General features: G+C 50.8%; 1 protein-coding gene across 2 annotated transcripts in view; it reads right to left on the reverse strand.

The window, feature by feature from the left end:
- The window catches only part of SEMA5B (semaphorin 5B), a 122,417-nt gene that overhangs the window by 81,088 nt on the left and 19,768 nt on the right, over nt 1–21,561 (reverse strand). The window lies entirely within an intron of this gene.

Below are 21,561 nucleotides of genomic sequence, written 5' to 3' on the forward strand. Positions count from 1 at the left end.
CTGGTTACTTACCGCAAGTTGGAAAATGCTGAGACCAGCCACAGAAGTGCAGTTGGAAGGGGGCCCCAGAGATGTGCAAGAGTAGTGGTCTTCAAACCTGAGCTGCATCAGAACCACCCAGAAGCCACGCAGAAACCCTGGCTGCTGGCACCCAGCCACGGAGATCCTGATTCTCCATCTGGGGTGAGACTCGAGAATTTGCATTTCTAACAAGTCCCCAAGTGATGCTGTGCTATGGTGCAAGGAACACACTGGGAGAACAACTGTTCTAGAAAACCCCTCCTTTTGTAGGCGAGGAAACTGAGGCGATAGGGCTTTAATGGCAGAGCCAGGAACTCACAGCCAGGTTTCCTGAAAAGAAGGTGTGGCACCCAGCTCTAGCATGAAACCCCAGTGTGGAGGTGAGGCAGAAGGGATAGGACAAAGCCCATACTCTGCTAAAATCAAACACCGTCTATATCCTCCATGTGCTAAGGTTGAGTCTATAGAACCCCAACCACCCGGATCCCACTGGAGGGGCGGAATGGGAAACTGAGGATAAAGTGACCAGTTGGACAGGCAGACAGCAGCAGGAGGAAGAGAGGGAGCACACAGATTACGGAAAGCAAGTAACACAGAGTGAACAATTAAGGGACACTGGGGAGCCTCCTGCCAGCCCTGGAGGGCAGATATTAATAAGTCTCTCTAGGACTTGGCAGTTTGGGAGCAAGCTTGCTGCTTCCAGCTGTGACTTGACCTCACATCTGTTATCTCCTAAGGCCTTGGGGTGGGGCCTGGAAAGCTCTGCTGGGAGAATGGCCAGAAAAAACAATTAATCTCACCTCATCTGGGCTCTCATGCCCATGAGGGCTACCACACCTCCTCGAGACACATCAGCCTCATCCTCCTCGAGACTGGGAGCTCCTCAAAGCCAGAGACACATCACCTAGCTCTAGCCTGGTAAGCACTTGGTAAAAGTTGGATAAAGAAATGAATGCAGGCATGAATGCAGCCCTTCTGCTCTGGAGAAACAGGCTCTGCCATCAGTGTACTTCAAGAGGAATCCCACCTGTGTAATCCCACCAGTTGGGGATGGCCAGTGGGGTGTTTGTTGCTAATTGGCACAGTATGGACAGGAGTCCCTCTTCTCCAAAATGTCCCCTCCACATCTTTCTCCCTGCTCTGCTAGGGGAAAACAATCTTTTTGCATCTAACCAGCGTATGTTCTGAGAGAGTCCACACCCCTGCTCTGGGAGACCGGTCTTGGAATCCCTAACCCTATGAGAAGCTCCTATTGTCCACAGATGGCCCCTTGTCCCATCAGTTTCAGATGGGAGGCTCAGAGCCCCTGCAGATTCCCAGCAGCCACACAGAGGCTGCTGGCGGGTCAGGGAAGGCTGTGAGCTGGGGTCTGCTGCCTGATGTTGCCAGGCTTAGTTGTGGGGAGAAAGGTCCCAAGTGCAGAGCTGCGCTGAGACTGCAGAGGCAGTGTCCTGGCTCTGAACCTTCCCCTCATAGTCGACCCTGGACTGGCCCATCAGCGTTCTGGGAAGGCTTCCTGATTCTGCACCTGGTCTCATGGACATGTGCTGTGCCTTCTACGGCAGCCCACGAGGGCCTCTGAAGGACCTCTCTGTCTCTGTTCCACGTTGGGTAATCCTCATGTCACTTTTGGAAGTTTCACAGACCAGCACAGAACAGAATAGACACACGGTAGATGTGACCCAGCTCTGTCCTGGGGCCATGAAACTGCAAACCTCAGAGCATTACACCCTAGAGGTTGGAAAGGTGCAAATCACAGAGTTGCTTATTACCCCAAAGCTGTCCATCTGGCGAGATTTCTCTCCCTTACTCCAATGTCCATTGAGCTATTCAGAGAAAACTGGTTCCTTGGGGGAGTAAAGGTCAGAAAAAGAGAAGGGTGAAGGCTCCCAAACAGTTGCTGGGGGCAAACTGATTCTGCGTAGTTAGGCAGAGACCATGAAGACTCAGGGCCCTAAAAACAATATGCTGTGGCTTGTCTGGGGTGACTAAAGATCCCAGGCAGCACTGTCCAGCCACCTCCCTGTCCCTGTTCTTCAGATGCTGTTTAGAGATTGTAAACTTACCTGCCAGTATCGAGCATCATTAGAGATAAAATCTGCTGAAATAGATCATACAAGGCATTTCAAAGCCCAGCAGGCTGATTAAGAGATGATTTGCTGGTTTGTGGCACCTGGAGCACCTCTCAGCTCCCTTCCACAAACTGGATTTTGGCCAATAACTTCTCTGCAACATGAGGCTTCCTATCAGTCCCTCCTCTGCTAAGGGGGAGCTGGGGATCCTGCCCTCCAGCTCTGGGGACAAGTTTCTGCACAGTCAATGGGAGACATGGAAAGAAGGGCGGCGCCTTTTTTCCTACACAGGAGGCAATACTTCCTACACAGAAGGATTTTGCCCTTGGCCAAATACTTGGCTATGTTGAGACCCAGTCTTATGGCGCCAAAGGCCACACGAGGGCCCAAGGAGAGGATGTAGCAGCAGCAGCAGGGTTCACCTGAACCAGTGGTTCTCACCCAGGACTAACTTTGCCTGCCTGGGAGGAGACAAGGGCACTCCTGAGCTGTCTTCTCTACCTGCCCCCCAAACTCACTGTCAGGTAAGAGAAGGACCCGAGGGCTTCACAATATACGACATACATGTACACACATGCACACACACAACCACACTGCCACCTGTTCACATCATAGGTTCTGGAACGTCTCCTTCACGGAGCCCTCCTGGACCGATGAAGAACAGGACCCCTGTGACCCCACAGGGATTCTGATAACAAGAAACTCAAGAGGCTCTTCTCCTCTGCTTACTCTTCCTCAGAATTATTTTGCCTTTAGGATGAGACTTAATCCAAGCAAGGTACAGAATCCTCTCGATTGATTTATTTCATTATTGGTGCAGAACATGGTGTCTGTCTCACTCAACAGCTCCCCAAGGCAGGGCTCACCTCCACATCATTCACATTCAGTACAGGACCCAGAATGCTGCCAGCAAGTGTATGTGTAAATATATGCACACGCGTGTGTATGCTCACACATGCTCTGGATGCTAAACCCATCCTGGCCTTGATGCCACTTTAGCTTTTGAGCAGGAGTCAAGAAGGAACAGTGGTACCCTACAGTGGGATTTTCCTTCCCAGACTTCACACTGCACAGATGGAGGACCCAAACCAGCAGCCGAGACTCACCACCGCATTTCCACTAGAAAGAGCTGGAGGTTGGTGGAGGCTGGGAGAAGTGATTCTCCAGTCAGGATTGGGTGAGAACGTGAGCAAGCTCACACAAGCCCAGAGCCCAAGCCTTTGCACTCTTAGGCCAGACATGGTTACACTTCACTTGGCTAGGATGAGACCGAGTCTCAGGGGACCAAAGGCCACATGGGGGCCCAAGGAGAAGATGTAGCAGCAGCAGTGTTCACCTGAACCAGTAGTTCTCAGCCAGGAGCAATTTTGCCCTTGAGGGACCTTTGGCAATGTCTGGAGGCATTTGGGGCTGTCACAAATGAAGGTGCTACTGGCATCTCACAGTTGGAAGCCAGGGAAGCTGCCAAACTTCCTACAAGGCATAGGACACTCCCCTTCTGCCCCACCAAGAATTATCCATCTGCAATTTTCAATGTGCTGCTGTTGAGAAACCTTGACCTAAACACCGCTGCACCCTCCATGCCGTGATTACTGAGTGAGTTGTAAGAAGGAAAATCTCAGATGAGTCAGAATCATGGTCCTTCAGCCCTGCCTTAGATTTCAGACAAGCTCCAAAGGATTGGAGTATACTGGGTGGGGGTGGGGTGCACCACAGAGTTTTCCCACACACAACCTTCTGGAAAGTTGGAAATGTTCCCAGTGGGACCTCAGAGGTTATCTTGTCAAAACATACTCATCGTATGAAACTTAGGGAGATTTAAGCAAAGACCATACTATCACAAAGGAGAGAAAACACGATTGCAGGCATGTTAGGAATTCCAGGAAGATGGGCATCCCTGTGATGGCAAAACAGATCGCTGAGAACCCGTTATGGATACAGGAAGCATGTGGCGACCTCCTAGGCCTCCTTATTCCCAGACGCAGCCCAAGCTGAAAACAAAACTGTAACCACCAAGGGGAAGGGTTTTAATGGATAGGCAGGGATCCAGGCTATAACAGAGGGTCTCTGGGTTCCCAAGGCTGTGGTTCTCCAGCCTTATGGTGTTTCATTTTGCGCACATTCAAAGCGGGGACCCACCACTGTTTGCAAAGAAAAAAAGAGTTCCCGTGTTCTTTCTTGGCAGCGCTGATAGCAAAGTGACTCTGAGAAGCCCAGCAGCCCACGGGTCAGGGACTCCAGGGCAAAAGCAGAAGGATCACAGAGACTTTTCAATGGCTTTGGGAAGATGATGTCAGCGTGGGAGGAGGCCACATGGCCAGGGAAAGGAAAGGGCAGATCTCACTCTGCGATCTATGCGCTTTACCTAGCAGGGGTTAAGCAGTAAGAGTACAAGTGAAAGCCTGGAGCACCTGTGGGTGTGGGGCATTTCGGAGACACCATCCCTCCACATGCTCTTAGACACATCTCTACCCAACCAGGAGAGGGAAGAAGTAGGAGAAACTTCTTCCAGGGTCTCCTGACTCCCGAGAAAAATACCTGCAGCCCCAGCTCCCTGATGCCCCACCTCCTCACCCCCTATTGGCCCTGCTCCCTAGATCTCCCACCCCATCCAGCTGGCATGAGGTGAGGCAAACTAACGTCTAGTCTCTGAAAATACACCGTCAGAGCTGGTCCACTGTGACTCACTTGGGTACATCCAGCGAGCGCAGAAAGGGACATCTGTCCAAGTACTCACCCGTAGCAGCTCAGCTGCGGGCACCGTGCAGGGAAATCAGACAGCAGGCAGGAGAAGCAGTCCCGGGAAGCCAGCACCATCAGCCTGCTGTCTGCCAGAGCCTGGGCAGCAGCTGGGCTCTGGGCTCTCCCACTCCTCGCCCCCAGCGACAGAGGTCAGGACTTCAGCCCACGCCTGGGAGCAGACCTGAGGCCACAGGCACTCCGGTTCCAGATCCCTGAAAGGGGCTCTGGGCTTCCTGGGGCTGATGAGTTCTCAGTCCAGGAGAGCCGGGACTGCTGCTACTGCTCACGGGGAGAAACCAACATTTCCTGTAGAGTCCACCCAGGCCACTGTGCTCAGGTGAGGTCAGCAAGAAAACCTGACGAGCAGCTCCAGGCGGCTTGGTCTGGCCCCGGGAAAGCAGGACACAACGCGGCAGCCTGCCCCCGAGCAGCTCCGATTGTCCCTCGCACTGCTGAGCCTCACTCCCAGCGCCAGACAAAAGCGCTGGAAGCAGCTCACAGCCCGGCTGTGACACACCAATCACCAGCGCCAGACTGTCCTCCCAGCTGGCCAAGCCCTGGCCACCCCACAAGGGCTGGCTTCCTCTCCCGTGTTTCCTCAAAGCTGCCTGAGGATGGTTTAGGAGGATTTATCCTCGTGGAGTGGATTATTCGTCCCAACTTTGGCTGGACCAGAGAGCAGTGGTGTAATGCCCTGGCTTAGAGAGTGAGAGAGGGAGGAAGAGAGAGTGTGTGTGTAAGAGTGTGTGAGAGACCGTATGTGTGCGTGTGAGCAAGAGAGGAGGGTGAGAAGCAGTGCGTGCATCTTCCCAGAGCATCTCTCTGTCCTTCTCTAATTTCATCCAATCCCTCTTTCCTCCTGGATTTGGAGACGGGGGATGGGCAGTGAGAGACACAGATTCCAGAAGAGGCAGGAGACACCATCCCTTCCTCCCCGCCCCCTTGCCACCCGCTCTGAGAGGGTGATAATGCCACCCCTCCCGCTCCTGCCACCCCCACAGCTGCTGCTGTCAGCAGTCAGCTCCCCCTGCCGAATACTCTCGGGGAACAACTTTGGAAGAAGCAGCATTTCACCAAATAGTCAGCGGCATCGCCCCTCCTTTTCCCAGCCCAGGTCCTTTTATGCTCCCATATTGGTCATTGTCCTCCCCGCCTCAAGCCCACCTGTCCCCACGCCCATTGTCCATAAGCCTCAGAAGCCTCTCCCCACCCGCCCATCTCAGAGCTATATCCTCTTCACCAGGCTTCCTGTGGGTCCTGGGCTGGGAGGACAGCAAGCCCTTCTGGAGTGTGCCACCAGCCCAGCGCCACTACAGCCTGACTTCCTCAACCTTCCCTCCTCTGTGCTGCCCACCAAGACACCCCACAGATAACAGGATGAGTGGTAACTCCAGGCTGCCTGCACAATTCATTTGGAGGGAAGCCAGGACTGCAGAGAGTGTAGTGGGGAGTAGAGGATATTCCACAGCCTCTCATCTCTCCCTCTCCTGTAAGATTAGCCACCTGTAGGGTGGAACACCTCTCTGTTTCACATCTTGGCTACCACAGAGGAGGCCAGGACCCCATCTATGGCTTTCATATTTACCTCTTGCTTTGCAAACAATTATGGTGGTTCTCAACGAGTGCAAAAGTGATTACTCTTTCTTGACCTGTGAAAGCAGGGAGGCCCCTGCCTCTCCTTCCTACATTTTCCTGCCATGATGGGTGTGTGCTGATGGGTCTGTAGGGAGAAATGGGGAACGAGGTAAACAGAGTGAGGGATTTGGCGCTGGGAGGAGCTCTTTGGAGACACAGCACCACAGGCTGTGCCACCCTCGTCCTAAGGGTAATTGGCTTGACCATGCGAGGTGACCGCCCAGGAGCTCTCTGTTGTGGTTGACTGCCTTGGCTCAGGGGTTAGGCAGGACCAGAAGTGTAAATTTATCAACTGTGTGACCTTGAGCAAGCTGCTAAATCTCTGAGACTCGGTTTCCCTATATGATAAGTGGGAATATTAATATCTATTTCATAGGGCTGTTGTGAGAATCAAATGGGATGAAATGGGTACAATGCCGCCCACAATGCCTGGCCCTCAGAGATGCTGGATCCTTTATTTCTTCTTCTACGGAATCCTGGGAAACGGAGGTGGTGGTTCTTGCACTGGGAAGGAGGCCCCCAGGTGAGCTGCTTAAAGGGGAAGGGCCGGCTGGAAGGAGCTGAGAGGGGTGTTTAGCAGGAGGAAAGCCAGGGATTGTAAACCCAGAGAGGAGAGGCGGAGGGGCAACACGTCAGGTTGGAAAAGCAAGTCCAGCCAAGGAGGCGGAACGTAACCCAGGACAAGCCAAGCTGGGGACCAGGACTGTGGCCAGGGCTGGAGGGACCCTGTGAGAAGCAGGGCATCGGGTGGTGGGGGTGGAGAGAGCTGCTTCCCTGGGAAAAATGTTAGTCTGGGGTTTTCTGGAACAGAACCCAGGGACCATGGCAGAGGGTGGCTGGGTCAGCAACAACCATCAGAATCCCAAATGGACAAATGGAGGCCTGAGTAGAACAGGACAAGTTTCTCCAGAGACCAAAAGGGAAGAAGAGGCAATGGCCTATGCTCTACCAGAAAACCCTTGATAACGACCAACAGCCCCCCGGGATGACAGGGTGTCCATAGCCCAAGCATCGGCGCCTAGAGACAGGTTCTAGGCAGAAGAAGCTGTAATCGTGGGTCAGCCACATAGGTCTCGATTCATACCTGAAAACAGCTGGCCTGGGCCACACATGGTTTACATCCTGAAGCCCCCTCTAGCATAGCTAAAGCCGAGAGGACACAGCACCCAAGCTTGAGAGCGGGGCCTGCGGTTCAAAAGAGGGGATGGCCGTGAATGCTCAGACCAGCACCTCAAATGAGACAGCCCAGTATCATGGGGAGATCATGGCTGGGGAGGCAGGAGGCTTGGGTTCTAGTCCCTATTCTGCCAACAGTTGGCTGGGCTGCTGGTCTTCCCTGGCCCACTGTATCTTCCTCTTTGAAATGAGACCAGATTTGTGGTCTTCAAACTGTTTACTTTTCAGCAGCAGAACCCATTCTCATCACTCTGAGCCTCCATTTCTCATTATTAAAGTGAAATCTTATCTAGAATATCTGTATATATCCAGATCAGACAGAAGCAGAGCTACGTTGATGGGTCAAGGGCTGGGGCCTGGCTGCCAGCCTCCTTCAGCAGCTCTTAAGGTAACTTGGAGGTGCTCTAGAGCTCCTCAGAACACAGCCTGAGATCACAGCACTAGTCTGAGGGCCTTTCCCCTCTCTGACTCCAGGGCTTTTCATCCCCACGGAACACTGAGTAGACACCAACTTGGATGGGTGCCAGCTGGAGGGCGACGCCTAAGAGGGTCCCAAGGGAGGGGGCAGCTCTCCCCCAACACACACACTCAGCATCTACGGGGGTTGCAGGTCCCACTGCAGAGGCTGCTGAAGGTGGGAGCTGGCCTCAGTGGCTACGGGTGGCAGAAGGGAGGCCGTCTCGGCCCCGGGATCCGGGTGACAAATGTACTACACAGCAAGGCCAGATGGACGTCCCTGCCTTTGGCACCACGGCTGCTCCAGGAAACACTGGGCTCCCTTTCATACTCTGGATCATCGCAGGCTCCCTCTCTCCCCAGCTCAGCCAAATCATAAATCTAGCCTGCCAGGGGAGCTGGCTGCCTTGACCCCGGCCCCATGCTTCCCCGCCTTGGCCTCGCACATGCCAAGATCCAGGCATGAGCAGTGGAAGGAGGGACTGTGGGGCTGGGCCCACGTGGACTGAGAGCACTGTCTTGGTTTGGGGCTTTCCAGAATGTTCTTCAGCCATATTTTTCTCTTTTTGTCTTTCTAGCCTTCCTGTTCAAGATTCTGTCAAAGGCTTTCTTTTATAACCATGCACCCCTCACACCAGCCTCCTCAGCCCTTCAAGAGTTTAAGTCTGACAGAAATTGGGATGTTCCGTGAGGCCCCAGAGCCCAAGACTGCCCTGTCCTTGCCCTGGGCCTCTGGGAAGGAAGCCAGAGTAGCGTTCGACCTGTCCAGTCCCCACGAAGAATGTTCTTGCACAGGCAAAGATCCCTCAGCTAGAGACGCAGAGAGACCCTGGATTCTGTCTCCTGGAGGGGGCGCAAACAGCCTCACCAAGGGAGGATTGGTTCCCTCCCTGGTCCACCTGTGGGTTCTTTACTTGCCACTCCCACCGGCTGTCCTATGTCCACACCCAAGGAAAGGGAAGCCCCGAAAATGCTCTCTCCTGTTGCCCTGGCTCCACCTTCGCTACCTCCTTTCTTGCTTTTTTTCTTGTGAATTCAACATATCACTTTGTGTGGCACTTATGGTTTGTGAACTGCCCTTTCCCCCTTCGCAACAGTGCAGTGGGCACTGCCATCTCCTCTTCGGGTGTGGAAGCCGAGGCTCAGAGTGTCTGACCGGATCCAGGTCACAGACTTCACCACGGCCAGGCAGAGACTCGAACACCTGTGTTCTGTGGGTTGCTCGCTTTCTCATGGCTTTCTTCACCTCCCCCTCTCCTCAGCCTCCTTCAGTTTCCTCTCCTCCCCTCTAGCTCCTCCTCTTCTCTCCTTTCTTTCTGGCATCTCCTCTCAATCCCTCCTCTGCCCCTCCCCAGAAGATTTTCTTTCCTCCAGACCCACCTGAGGTCAGAGCTGATGGGGACCTTACCCCATCCCCTGGTTCACAGGCCAGGAGACTGAGGCCACGTTACCTGGCTGGTCCCCAGACCTCTCCCCTCCCCATCTCCACCAGAGCATGTTGGTGGCTGTGGGAGGCCAAGAGGGGTAATGGATTTCTTAAGTCATCCTGATTTTATTACTTGAAGCATTTCTAGGGCAGGACCCAGACGAATACTCGCTCCCTCCCTCCCTTCCCTCCTCCCTCCCTCTGCAGCAAAGATGCTGCATCTCTGCATAACACCTGCGCCCTGTTTCACTCAGAAGGGAAAGGTCAAGGTCTGTGTCTCTGCAGCCAAAGTTACCAGCAGCCAGAGTCTTTGAGGGAAGTTCATCGGCCTGAGGCCTCTACCCCCAGGCCAGGAGACCCTGCCCCTGCCCCTGCCCCACACCACCCAGAGTGGGCCTCTCTCCTCACCGGGTCTTGTTATAGTTTGTCTCCTTGGGACAGAGATACCCCAGTCTGTAGGTATCACCCCTTCTCTTCCTCACGCCTCCACTTTAGGACATTCCCAGCTTGATGCAACCTCAGACGGCAAACACTGCCTGACAACCGCCATGGAGAGCTTGGTGACAGTGACATACCTGGCTGAGCCAGCTCTCAGCAGCAAGGCCACAGCCTGTCAAGGCACTGAGAAGCCTCACAGGAGCCTCCCTTGGGGCCTTCTTACCACAGACCAGGCATCCCTACCTCGTATACCAACCTGATCTTTCCTTCTCCCAGGGCCCATCCACAAAGCCAAGGCCCAGGGAGCCTTGGCAAACCCTCTGGGAGTGCTCTGAACAGCAAGACCCATTTCACTCCGGGGTCGGCCACTCACAGCAGCCCGCAGAGGTTGGCCCGCAGACTGGAGGAGCTAGTCGAGTAGAGCAGAAAGGATGGGGCTTTGGTATCAAGAAGCCTGGCTGAATCCTGATCTATCACTTATCAGCTCCCTGACCTTGGGCCAGTCACCACTATGAGCCTCATTTTCTCATCTGTTAAATGGGAAAGATAAAAGTTCCAGGCTTATCTATTTCACCAGGTGTGAGAGGATTCCACAAGGTGAAGCAGGTGAACATGTTCTGGAAATGGACGGAAGCCTGGGTCAGTGTTACCCAGGTCTGCAGAGCTGTCAGTATTCCACTCCACCCCACAAAGCTCCAGACCTACCCTGCTAGTCCACCCATTTGGCTGTAGGATAGTCAGCTAGCTACCCAGCTTCCCCCGAGGTGTGACTTCGTCCCTGACTCCTGGCCTCCTTTAGTCTCCAAGTAGGAGCCTAGAGTTCTTTGTTCCCTCTTCCCAGGGGCTCCGCTCAGTGAAAAGGCACTCCAAGTCTCATCTTCTCAACTCATTGCAAGAAGTAGAGAGATTTACTGCTGGGGCCTTCATTACCACTTAATTGTGTTCCCACTAAACTCTCATTCATTAGCCACTCTAAAGCTGTCAGCACAATTAAACAGACTTATTGACTTACAGACTTTGAGGGTGGGAAGACAACTTCAGCAAGTCCAATCTGTCCAACCCTTTCATGTTAGAAATGAGGAAAATGAGGGCAAGAGATGGTAGTTGACTCAACCAAGGTCACACAGCAGCTAGTGATGGAGTCGGAGCTAGAAACCCAGGCCGTCGAGTTCCAGCCCGGAGGCCCCCCTTCCCATTACACCACATTCCTAAGGGAAGGCAATGCCACCTCTCACCTTCCATCATCTTTCATTTCCCAAAGCAGCTATTTAGAATTGAGGCGTGTCCCCAGCTGGAAGAAAATACAAATGTAGAATTTTAAGTAGATTTAAAAAAAAACTCACCAAAGATAATGACATCTGTACCTGAGGCAAATGGTAAACACGAATGAGCCTCTACCTCCTGGAGCTGAGGGCAGCGAGGACCCTCCCTTCTCCCTTCCCCTCCCCAGGGAGGAGCAGTCATACAGACAGGACCAATGGAGCCGCAGGCTGGCTCCACGAAGACCGCCAGCACCTGGTTCCATGCAGATACTCGGTCCCAACTGGACATCCTGTAGCACAGTCTCTGAAGTGGGGCCCAAGAATCTACACAGGCTAAAACAGGTTCTAAGGAAGAAAACACCGAACATCCACAACAGCTATGGGGACACAGAGAAAAAGACAGCCACAAAAATAGACTCCTAATAAAAGGAACAGGCCGGGCACGGTGGCTCACGCCTGTAATTCCAGCACTTTGGGAGGCTGAGGCAGGTGAATCGCGAGGTCAAGAGATCGAGACAATCCTGGCTAACATGGTGAAACCCTGTCTCTACTAAAAATACAAAAATTAGCTGGCCGTGGTGGCGCACGCCTGTAGTCCCAGCAGGTGGTTGAGGCAGGAGAATTGCTTGAACCCGGGAGGCAGAGGTTGCAGTGAGCCATGATTGCGTCACTGCACTCCAGCCTAGGTGACAGAGTGAGACTCTGTCTCAAAAAAAAAAGGGGGGGAGGAAAAAAGGAGCAGCCCTCCTGGAGGACAGAATAAGGCAAGGGCAGGAGGGAGGAGCTGGACTGGGAAGGAATGGGGCAAGGGGAGCAGGTCCTAGAGGTGGTGCAGGTGCAAACCCTGAGCCAAGGTTCTCAGTCATGATGGCCATGGCCCAGTCATCATGAGGCAAGCGCCAGGACAACAGTTTCAACCTGAGGCCAAAGGGGTGGCCCTGGAGGCCAGGCAGGAAGAGGCTGTAAAGGGCATCATAACAGCAAATGGCTCTCTGGCATTTGGCACGCACCTGGCACTGTCCAGAGTGCTTTAGGTGTATTCACAAATCTAACCCTATCTAAGCTCTGTGAAGTGGGGTCACTGTCATCACCCCATGGTGCAGGTGAGGAGACAGAGGCTAGGGAACTAAAGTAACAGGGCCAATAGGTGGCAGAGCAGGAACTCAAACCCAGGGACTCAAACCTACTGTGACTCCAACACACTGCCATTGTAGAAGACTAAAGCTGGAACTCCAGCCTGGGGTGCACAGTGCTTCTTAACAGGGGAGCCCATGGCATTTTTTGAGGGATGCACCTTCCTGGTGAGCTGCAAGGATTTAGCATCCCTGGCCACCAAATGACAATAGGATACCCCAGTCACCTGAATACCCAAAACAGCCCCGTACTTTCAGACACCTGCGTACGTGGTGGTAGTCGACCCACTCCAGGTGGAGAACCACCTGAGGCGAGAAATAAGGATGAAGTGGGAGCACACACTGAATCCCAGAGGCTTGGCCTCGCTCTGCAAGGGACTGTGCTAGACAGGTTGATCCCCAGGAGGCAGCCCTGGGAGGAGCAAGACGGATTTCGTATCCAAGTGCCCCCCAGAGCTCAAGGTACTGGGCCCCAGCAGGATGTGACACGGGGTAGGGGGTGATGCTGGAGAAGAAGGAAAGGCAGTGGGAAGAGACTATAAACTCAGACAACCAAGGCTTGAAGGGAAATCTCAGGGGAGTCTGAATGTGAGGATGACCTCGGCATCCCCACCCTCTCTCACACAGTGGGTGGCAGCCACCGGCCACAGCTCAGCCTCTGTGGGGTGAGCTTTTCTGCAGAGGCTTGGGGAGCAGCAGGAGTATCATGGAGAAAAAGAAAAATAAGTCCAAGAACCATAGATTTTGGAGAAGGAACTACCCCCACCCTGACTCCCTCCGTTTTTTTTAAACCTTAGCTGGTGGCAGCAGAAAATTCACAAAGAGCTGCAGTCATCGGGGCAGTGGAGGAATCTTCAAACCTTTTTCCCTTCATACTCAATACATCCGCTCCACTCTATCCAACTCTTCTCTTCCTACCTCTCTCCCCTTCGTAATTCCCAGTGACCGAAACTCCAGAATGTATTTATAATGTACTGAAGAATGCATTTATAATGTACTGAATGTACATTTATCATTTACATTTATAATGTACTGAAGAATGCATTTAGACAACATGAGCTAAGTTCATACCCATTCATGCCCTTAAAAGCCCAAGCCTGGTGACATCTGCATTCAACCTCACAGCAGGCAGCCAGGCAAGGTACTTAGTGGCAGGAGGAGCGAGCACAGGGAATCCATAAAGCAAAAAGAAGAGGTGATGACATTCCTCAGGCACTTATTGGGTAACAAACTCCTTTGATAACTCCAAATTCTACACAATAAAGTGCATGCTGGGCACTGCTCATTCCTCCAAAAGCAATGTAAAACGTAGTCCTTGCCCTCCGGGAGACAAGATACACATGCAATGCCATTTTTGAAACAATGTCAAAATAAGTGTTCTCCGCACCAATTTCTATAGGTGTTTTGAAGTGAAAGAGAATTCAGCTAGACAACCAAGGCACAAGAATCAGAATAGGCTGTGCATCCCAGCATGTCGAGAGGCCTCAGTGAGCACAAGGATGAAGAAACCCAAGTGCCAGAAAACACAAATGGGTGAAACCCATGGGGTAATGGGGAGAGAGCAAGGAAAGAGGCGTTGGGAGGGCATCATTCTTGGAGCCCTGTGCTGGTGTCAGGTGGACAGGCATCACGGATGGGGTATGCAGGTGGAGCTCAACTTTCACTATTCCATTAACCCAGTGCATTGCATTCCGAAGGAGCCTGTCAGTCTTGATAGACACAGGAAAATGCGTGCATTCCCTCAGAAGCAAACCTACTCAGTGTCCCGCTCCCAAATGCTTTTGTGTGGATAATCACCGTTCTAAGTAAGAGACACTTCAAGTTTCCCAGTTCATTTTCTTGCTGCAAAGCTTGCAAGAGCAGCAGACGGATGCAAACTCCTGCTTCTCTTCTACTGGTGAAAACAACCCAATTTGAAGAATAAGCACCAATTAACTAAGTGGGAAGCTCAAGCTGTGAATCCTGAAGAGCTGTAACCTGACAGCAAATTGCAGTTCTTTGGAGGGAGCGGTGGGAGGCAGGGGCAGCCTCCAGTCAAAGTAGCCTCCTGAAGCCCCAACCTGCAGACATTGATCATTATAAGTCATTCACGTCTCAGCAAACAGTGGGACACTTGTTTAGGAGAAATATTAAAAGAGGGGTTCCTTTTTGAGCACAGGGTTATTTCTTCTCAAAGAAAATGCTTTGGATGCCATTTCCAAATTAAATTTGTTAAGAACTAGCCAGAAAATTAAACTTCACGTAAACACACAGTCCTTTAGTTTTCTTATCTGTAAAACGGTAATGACCCCAGACATACTTATTTCCAGAGATAAGGATGAGGTGGTGCTTTGTAACCCGGAAAGCACTACAAAAACAATTACTAGCATCCATAGTGTGTCATATGTCTATCATCCTAGTGAGCGTGACAGGTAAAATCAACAAGCAGGTACAGTTACCACCAAGAAGGGGAAAGCACGCTGCAGTCACCTGCAGATGGCTGAGTTCAAGTCAATTTAAGTTTTTTGAATGTCCAGTAAGTGCATGGCACTGCAAAAAGTACTGAGGACACAAAAGTGAATGAGAAGCAGCCACTACCCACCGGGAAAATCTCATAAAGAAATAAGCCTACTTCCAAATCAAAACAAAACATAAAACCACCTTCAGAGAAACAGAAACACAGTAACAAAGTGCTCCCACTAAAGCCTCAGGCTTCCCCTTGCACCCACACACTATTAGCTCATCCACTCAGTATTTGCCATTGGTATGCTTTTAGTTCAAGTAACCCAAAACCCAATTCAATTCAAAGAGGCTTAAACCAAAGAAAATAGAATAATTCACATGAGAGAAGCTTTAGAGATAATAAAAACCATGCAGTTCAGGTTCTTTCCATCTCTCCACTCTGCCAGCCGCTAAAATTCCATATCCTGCCATTCTCCATCCTCAGGAGGCCTCTCCCCAAAGAAAGTTCTTGAAGTTCGCCAGGTGTGGTGGCTCACGCCTGTAATCCCAGCACGTTGGGAGGCCGAGGCAGGCAAATAATGAAGTCAGGAGTTCAAGACGAGCCTGGCTAACATGGTGAAACCCCATCTCTACTAAAAATACAAAAAATTAGCCAGGCGTAGTAGCAGGTGCCTGTAATCCTAGCTACTCAGGAGGCCGGCAGGAGAATTGCATGAACTTTGGAGGCGGAGGTTGCAGTGAGCTGAGATTGCGCCACTGCACTCCAGCCTGGACGACAGACTGAGACTCCGTCTTGAAAAAAAATTTTAAAAAAAGAAAGTTCTTGAAGTTATAATTCAGCTGCCAAGAACAATCAGGGCAGCCTTCCTTGTTTAACATCTACCTAGAGAATGACTTCTGGTGGCTTTCTATTGACAAACAGGAAGAACTTTCCTAGAAATCAAAAACCTCTCCTCGAATCTCATTAGTCAAAATCGTGTCATGTGTCCATTTATGGCCCAACCCCTGCTAAAGTTAAACAGCATACGTACCCTTAAACCTGTCAAGGCCATCTCCTTAGTCAAGCCCGAGTTTCACTGCTGCTACTCCGGGAGGAGGTGTGGAATGGAGGATGGGAAGTTTACTACAAGGTGCCCTACTCAGAACTTTAGTTACCCATTTTCCAAGCCCATATAAGAAATGCAAATTAAACGTGAAGAAAAATTTGCCTTAGGCAGATACACTGTGTCTAGCAAGAAGGGACATCCGTCAGCAAGAGGCACAGCTGGAAAAAGGAAAGAGCAGGCACAAAATTCAAAACCTCAGGGGGCCATTTGGCGTAAGCAAATTGTCCCATACACCCCACTGAATCAGAGCCCAGTCCATTAATTAAGGTTTCTAATATACCCTTGGGACACCAAGAAAAGGTTACATTTACACTTGCATTACCCCGTGTAAGAAGGCAGGGATGCATATAACACATTTTATAGAGAATCACAAACACAATGGCTAACAATGTAAAAGTGTTGTTGCTTAAAGAGGCCGATCTAAAGTGTGGTAGAACACTTTACACTTTAGAATGACCCACCCCAGCTTCTCTGGAGAGCTGGGATTTCCGGGGGCAGACTGCAAATATAACATACCCAGGCAACAATATGTTACAGCTGGCCTCCCACCAGGCTCCTCCACGCTGATGGAAATTGATTGCACCTCATTTCCAGTGAACAAATAGTTGGTATTTGGATTAGGATGTTGCTCTTTTAGAACAAACATTCAGGCTTCCAGCCCCACCTGGACCTATCAAATCTGAATCTCAAAGACTGAAACTCAGTCTTTTCTTAAAGTTCCCCTAGTAAATCTGATGATCAGTCTGACCAAACCTCACACTGCCTCCCTGAAAATCCAGAATACTCTGTAGGAAAAACTTCCTGAATGGGAGAACCAGTGCCTTATGGAACTCTGAGAGGTTATCTCTTCTACACCCTCTCTTGCCTTCAAGAAGGCCAGCATGAAAGGTCAGAGGAATGGCAGAAGCCCTGAGCACTCACTCCTTCCGGGGATGAGCACACTTTCACTCAAGCACCATAGCCAATCCACCACTCAGACCCCATTGCTCCCCTACACACCCTCTTCCTGCCCACAGCCTTCCTCCACCTGGCCCCACCCCTGACAGCATCAGGGTCCTCCCTAGCCAGAAAGGACATTATCTGTCACCTACTAAAGGACATCATGCCAGTTTTTACCTCACAAGTTCCTTTTGTAATTGACTCCCCACCCCATTCTGTCTCACTGAAGAAATGTTCTTCATTTGATGCTTATTATTATTATTATTATTATTTAGAGACAGAGTCTTGCTCTGTTGCCCAGACTGGAGTGCAGTGGTGTGATCATAGCTCACTATAGCCTCAAACTCCTGGGCTCAAGTGATCCTCTCACCTCAGCCTCCCAAAGTGCTGGGACTATAGGTGTGCATCACCGTACCTGGTTAATCTTTTGTGGTTTTTTTAGAGCGATGGGGTCTTGCTATGTTGCCCAGGCTTCATTGTATATTTAACTCCAATTCCTCTCATTGTAACAGGCTGAGGTTGAGGGCAAGGGAGGTGGAATAGAGAATAAATAGGGACTCAGGACTCCTTGGCCACCAGAATGTGACTCCCAGGGATGAAAGAGTGATTGGCCTGAGGGGGTCATTTGAGCTCTTCATTTTTTTCCAGGCAATGGAGAGAGCAATCCTGATACCTGAAACACTCCAGTTTCAGGGGGACGCTGGTCCCGGGGACCTGCCTACCATGCAGACTGTTTTTGTCTCCATCCCACCAATTCCTGTAATCTTTCATTGCCAGCCCCTGCATGGCCAGAGATTATGGGCTTGGCCATTACTCAGAAGGCTCTTCTCTTTCTGGCTTGGTCAAACACCACCTGTGTGACTTTGGAGTTATTCTGCAATGTCTCTGAGCCTCAACTTCCTCCTAAGATGGATAATGCTTGCCTTGGCTTGTCTCCCCAGTTCTCATGAGACTCAAAACACAACAAATGTGACTGTGCTCTGTCAACCTGAAAGCACTGTCCATTCATGAAGGGTCACTGTCCACTGGGCTAGGAGTGTCTGCCGCTGGGAAAAGCAGTTCATCCATCTTTGTGCCTCCAATGTCTGGTGTTGGTAAATGACCCCCGAGGGGTGGCTGCTGGGTGGTACATGAACCAAATGAGGGGACGACAGAGGAGGATGGGAGTAACTCACAAGTCAGGAGCGTGAAAATGAAGAGAGAGAGAGAAAAGAAGAAATGCCTTTCCTTTCCTGCCGCCCTCAGTCTCCAGGAACTAACAATGCTCCCCAAATAGTGGCCCCCACCACTGATTAGGTAACTTTTTAAAGTCATCCCAGCTCCAATTAGAAAAGGATGTTAGTAAAGCTTTCCCATACCAATTTAAATAAACACTGAACACATTCAACATTTAAACTGAATGGAAATCCCTATTTTAAACAACAGCCTTCTAAAGGGCTTGCTGGTGCTGCACTGAGAGCTGAAAGTAGGAATTGGGAGATTTGGAAGCTTGGGGTGGGGTCCTGGGGAGGGGCAAACCCTGTCCCTAACTCTGGGCTGCTTTGGTTTCCTGGAGGAAGAGGTACTCAGGAGGCTGAGAGAACCAGGATGGCAATTGGGCTTTTTTAAGCCCAGGGAAGCCTTGGTCTTCTGTGTTGAGCAACTGCCAGGCCTGGGAACCCACAGAATCATCCTTACCATTCTCCTCCCATCTATGTTCAGTTCTGCTCCGCACACATCCCCTACCACCATCACCCCCGTTCTCAGAACAGAAACACAGCCGTTTAGATGAAAAGGGCAGCTGCTTTGCACCACAAACAAGCCCTCCCACTACAATCCCAGCTGCGTTTTCAGATATTCCAGCCTCTCTTTGCATCCCCGGGTCTAAACTATAATGGAATAATTGGAATAAAATATAAAGCAGAACTTCCCACCCAGAAAAGCATGAGGAATGAGAGGGTGGTAATGTTTAGACATAACAGAATACTCCCACAATGTTACCCTTGCCCTCTGAGCATGGGGCAAATTTGCAAGCCAGTGTACCCTTGGGGACATCCCTGGACCTCCCAACACCTACTTATGCACACGGATCTTGCTCTTGCCCCCTTCCTTCTGCCCCACTCAGTGTTAGGGCTGTATCAGGGCTTTGCTCTCAGGAGCTGAGGGTGGACAAGGGCTCACTAGATAGCCCCTGGGACTACCTCTAACATACACAGACCCTGACCCTCCTCTCATTCTCTAGGGTAGATCACAGGGAGGCCAGAGCCAGGGTAACTTTCTTTGGCCACCTCCTCCCTCACTTGAGAGTTAAGTGATATCTGCTAAGCACTTCTCAATTGAAACATTGATTCTTCCCCTTATCCATACTGCTATGGTCTGAACATCCCCTTCAAATCTCATGTTGAAACTTAATCTTCTGTTAGCAGTATTAGAGGTGGGGCCTTTGAGAGGTGATTGGATCATGAGAGCTCACTCCTTATGAATGGACTAGTTCATTCATGGGTTAATGGGTTATCATGGGAGGGGAACTAGTGGCTCCTTCCAGAAAAGGAATAGACTTAAGTGAGCACATTTGCATGCTTGGCCCCCTTGCCATGTGATACCCTGCACCACCTTGGGATTCTATAGAGTTCCCAACAGCAAGAATGCCCTCACTAGATGCAGTGCCTCAACCTTGGACATCTTAGCCTCCATAACAGTAAGAAATATATTCCATTTCTTTATAAGTTACCCAGTTTTATGTATTCTGTTATAAGCAACAGAAAATGAACTAAGACAGATACCAAGTACAGTATAAATCCAATTCCAGTATACTCCAATATAGTATAATTCCAATTCCAGAAATGCCAGGAGGCAGACCAAACTAAGTAAAGACACAGAAAATGTGTAAGCCACTGTCAAAGTATAATTTTCAAAATGCTCTCATATATGTATATTTATTTAACTCATTAATGAGGAATGGTAAAGCTGGCTCAAAAGAACTTGAAGAACGGGGTTTGCATGATCAAGAAAGGCATGCAGAAATAAGTCTGTTAGGTCGAGACAGAACTGTCCTACAGGGCAATAACACCATAACTTTTGGAGTTATCTTTTCTACTGGACAGAAATAATTTGCATCTCTACTTGGTAAAAATCACTTGCAACTTATCTGCCTATATGTTAACATCTAGCTTCATGAGGCTTGGCATCTAATCAATAATAAACTGAGAATCGAACACTGTTTTTTCTGTCTCCGCTGCTTAGAATATAAACTCCATGGGGACAGGGTTCTTGTCAGTACTTTCCCCTTCCAAAGTGGTGGAAGGGTATTCGGCACCTGTAAGTGTATAGTGGGTATTTGTTAAAGGATTATTTGAAGGCACCCCAGAGTTCGGGGCCCAGGAGAAGAGGCCTTTTGCATCAGGAATGGCTGGATATAGCCCTGATGGGTGGGTGGGATCCGAATGTGAAGGGAGGAGAGTGGAGGCAGAGGAGAGAGTGAGGACAAGGTGTGGAGGAGGGTCAGGAGGAAGCTGGGGAAGGACAGGGTGTTGAGAAGATGTTGTCAACAGTGTCAAATTTGGGAGATTACACAAATGCAGTAGGTAGGGGCTACACATTCAGAAGCCTGGTAGACAAGAAAAAGCACAGACAATCCAGAAGCCAGCTGAGTTAGGTGCAGGTTTTTGGAGAAGGACCACACTGGGCCCATTTGAAGACAGGGGGAGAGAGGTGTGGCCTTCCAAGCAGCAGGTAGGTGTCAACCAACAGTGGCAGGGGTTTCCCCTGGGCTCAGGGTTCAGGAGCTGAGGGGCACAGAGGCCTCCAGCTGGAGCTGGGGGGCTGCAGCTTCCTAGGGCTGGGTGTCGCCAAAGGACAGCCCGAAGAGCAGTGCCCTGCCCCCCACCACAGGTGCACCTTTGATGTGGCTCAGGCTGCTGGGCAGAGGAAACCCAAGCTTCCCAGTGCAACCTGCTCCATCAATGCCACCCAGTTTTCAATGAGGCTGCATAAGACACGGACCCGGTGGACCTGTGGCAGGGCAATTGCTTTATGGACAGAGCGGCTGGCAGGAAATCAAGGCTCAGTGTTTCAGCCTGAGATGAAAGGGAGCTTTTACCCAGACTCCTATCAATGCACCCACACTCCCCTCCCCACTCTGTGAAGAGGGGTTCTCAGTGCAGGGAGCGGGGGTTGACACTTCCCTACTTTCTTCTCCATTTCCTCTCTTCCTTCTGGGTAAGAACACACAGTGGGAGTGTCTTTAGGAGAGGGGACTGTGGGTAAGGGAAGGGTCTGTGTTACCTCTGCAGGTTTTAATTATCTAAGCTTCCTCTGTGGGATGAGGGAGGGTCCTGTGAGCACATCAGGGATAAATACAGAGTACAAAATGTGTTCCCCCAAGCTTTGCACGTCGCACCCACCCACCACTGTATTTAAAGATTTACTCCCTCCATTCACACGTATGTGTGTGCGTGTATGTGTGTCTGTGCATGTGTGTGTATGAGAGAGAGTGAGAAAAAAAAGAGAAAGGAAAAGAAAGACAATGCTATTCCATGGTTGCTCCACGCAGCAGCCAGCCCGTTTCCCTTGCTCCATTTCTAGGCCCTGAGGCTCATCAAGTGACCTTGAAATCCTGCAGGGGTTCAGGACCTCTGGTCCTCACCCTACAGTGGAAATAGAAAATCAAGGATCTTCTTTTTGAGAAGATGCTCTGTCCAGGCTTTGAAAGACAGATGCAGGAGGGGGAAACTG

Source organism: Theropithecus gelada, chromosome 2 (assembly GCF_003255815.1).
Source record: "Theropithecus gelada isolate Dixy chromosome 2, Tgel_1.0, whole genome shotgun sequence".
In the NCBI taxonomy this organism is placed as follows: domain Eukaryota; kingdom Metazoa; phylum Chordata; class Mammalia; order Primates; family Cercopithecidae; genus Theropithecus; species Theropithecus gelada.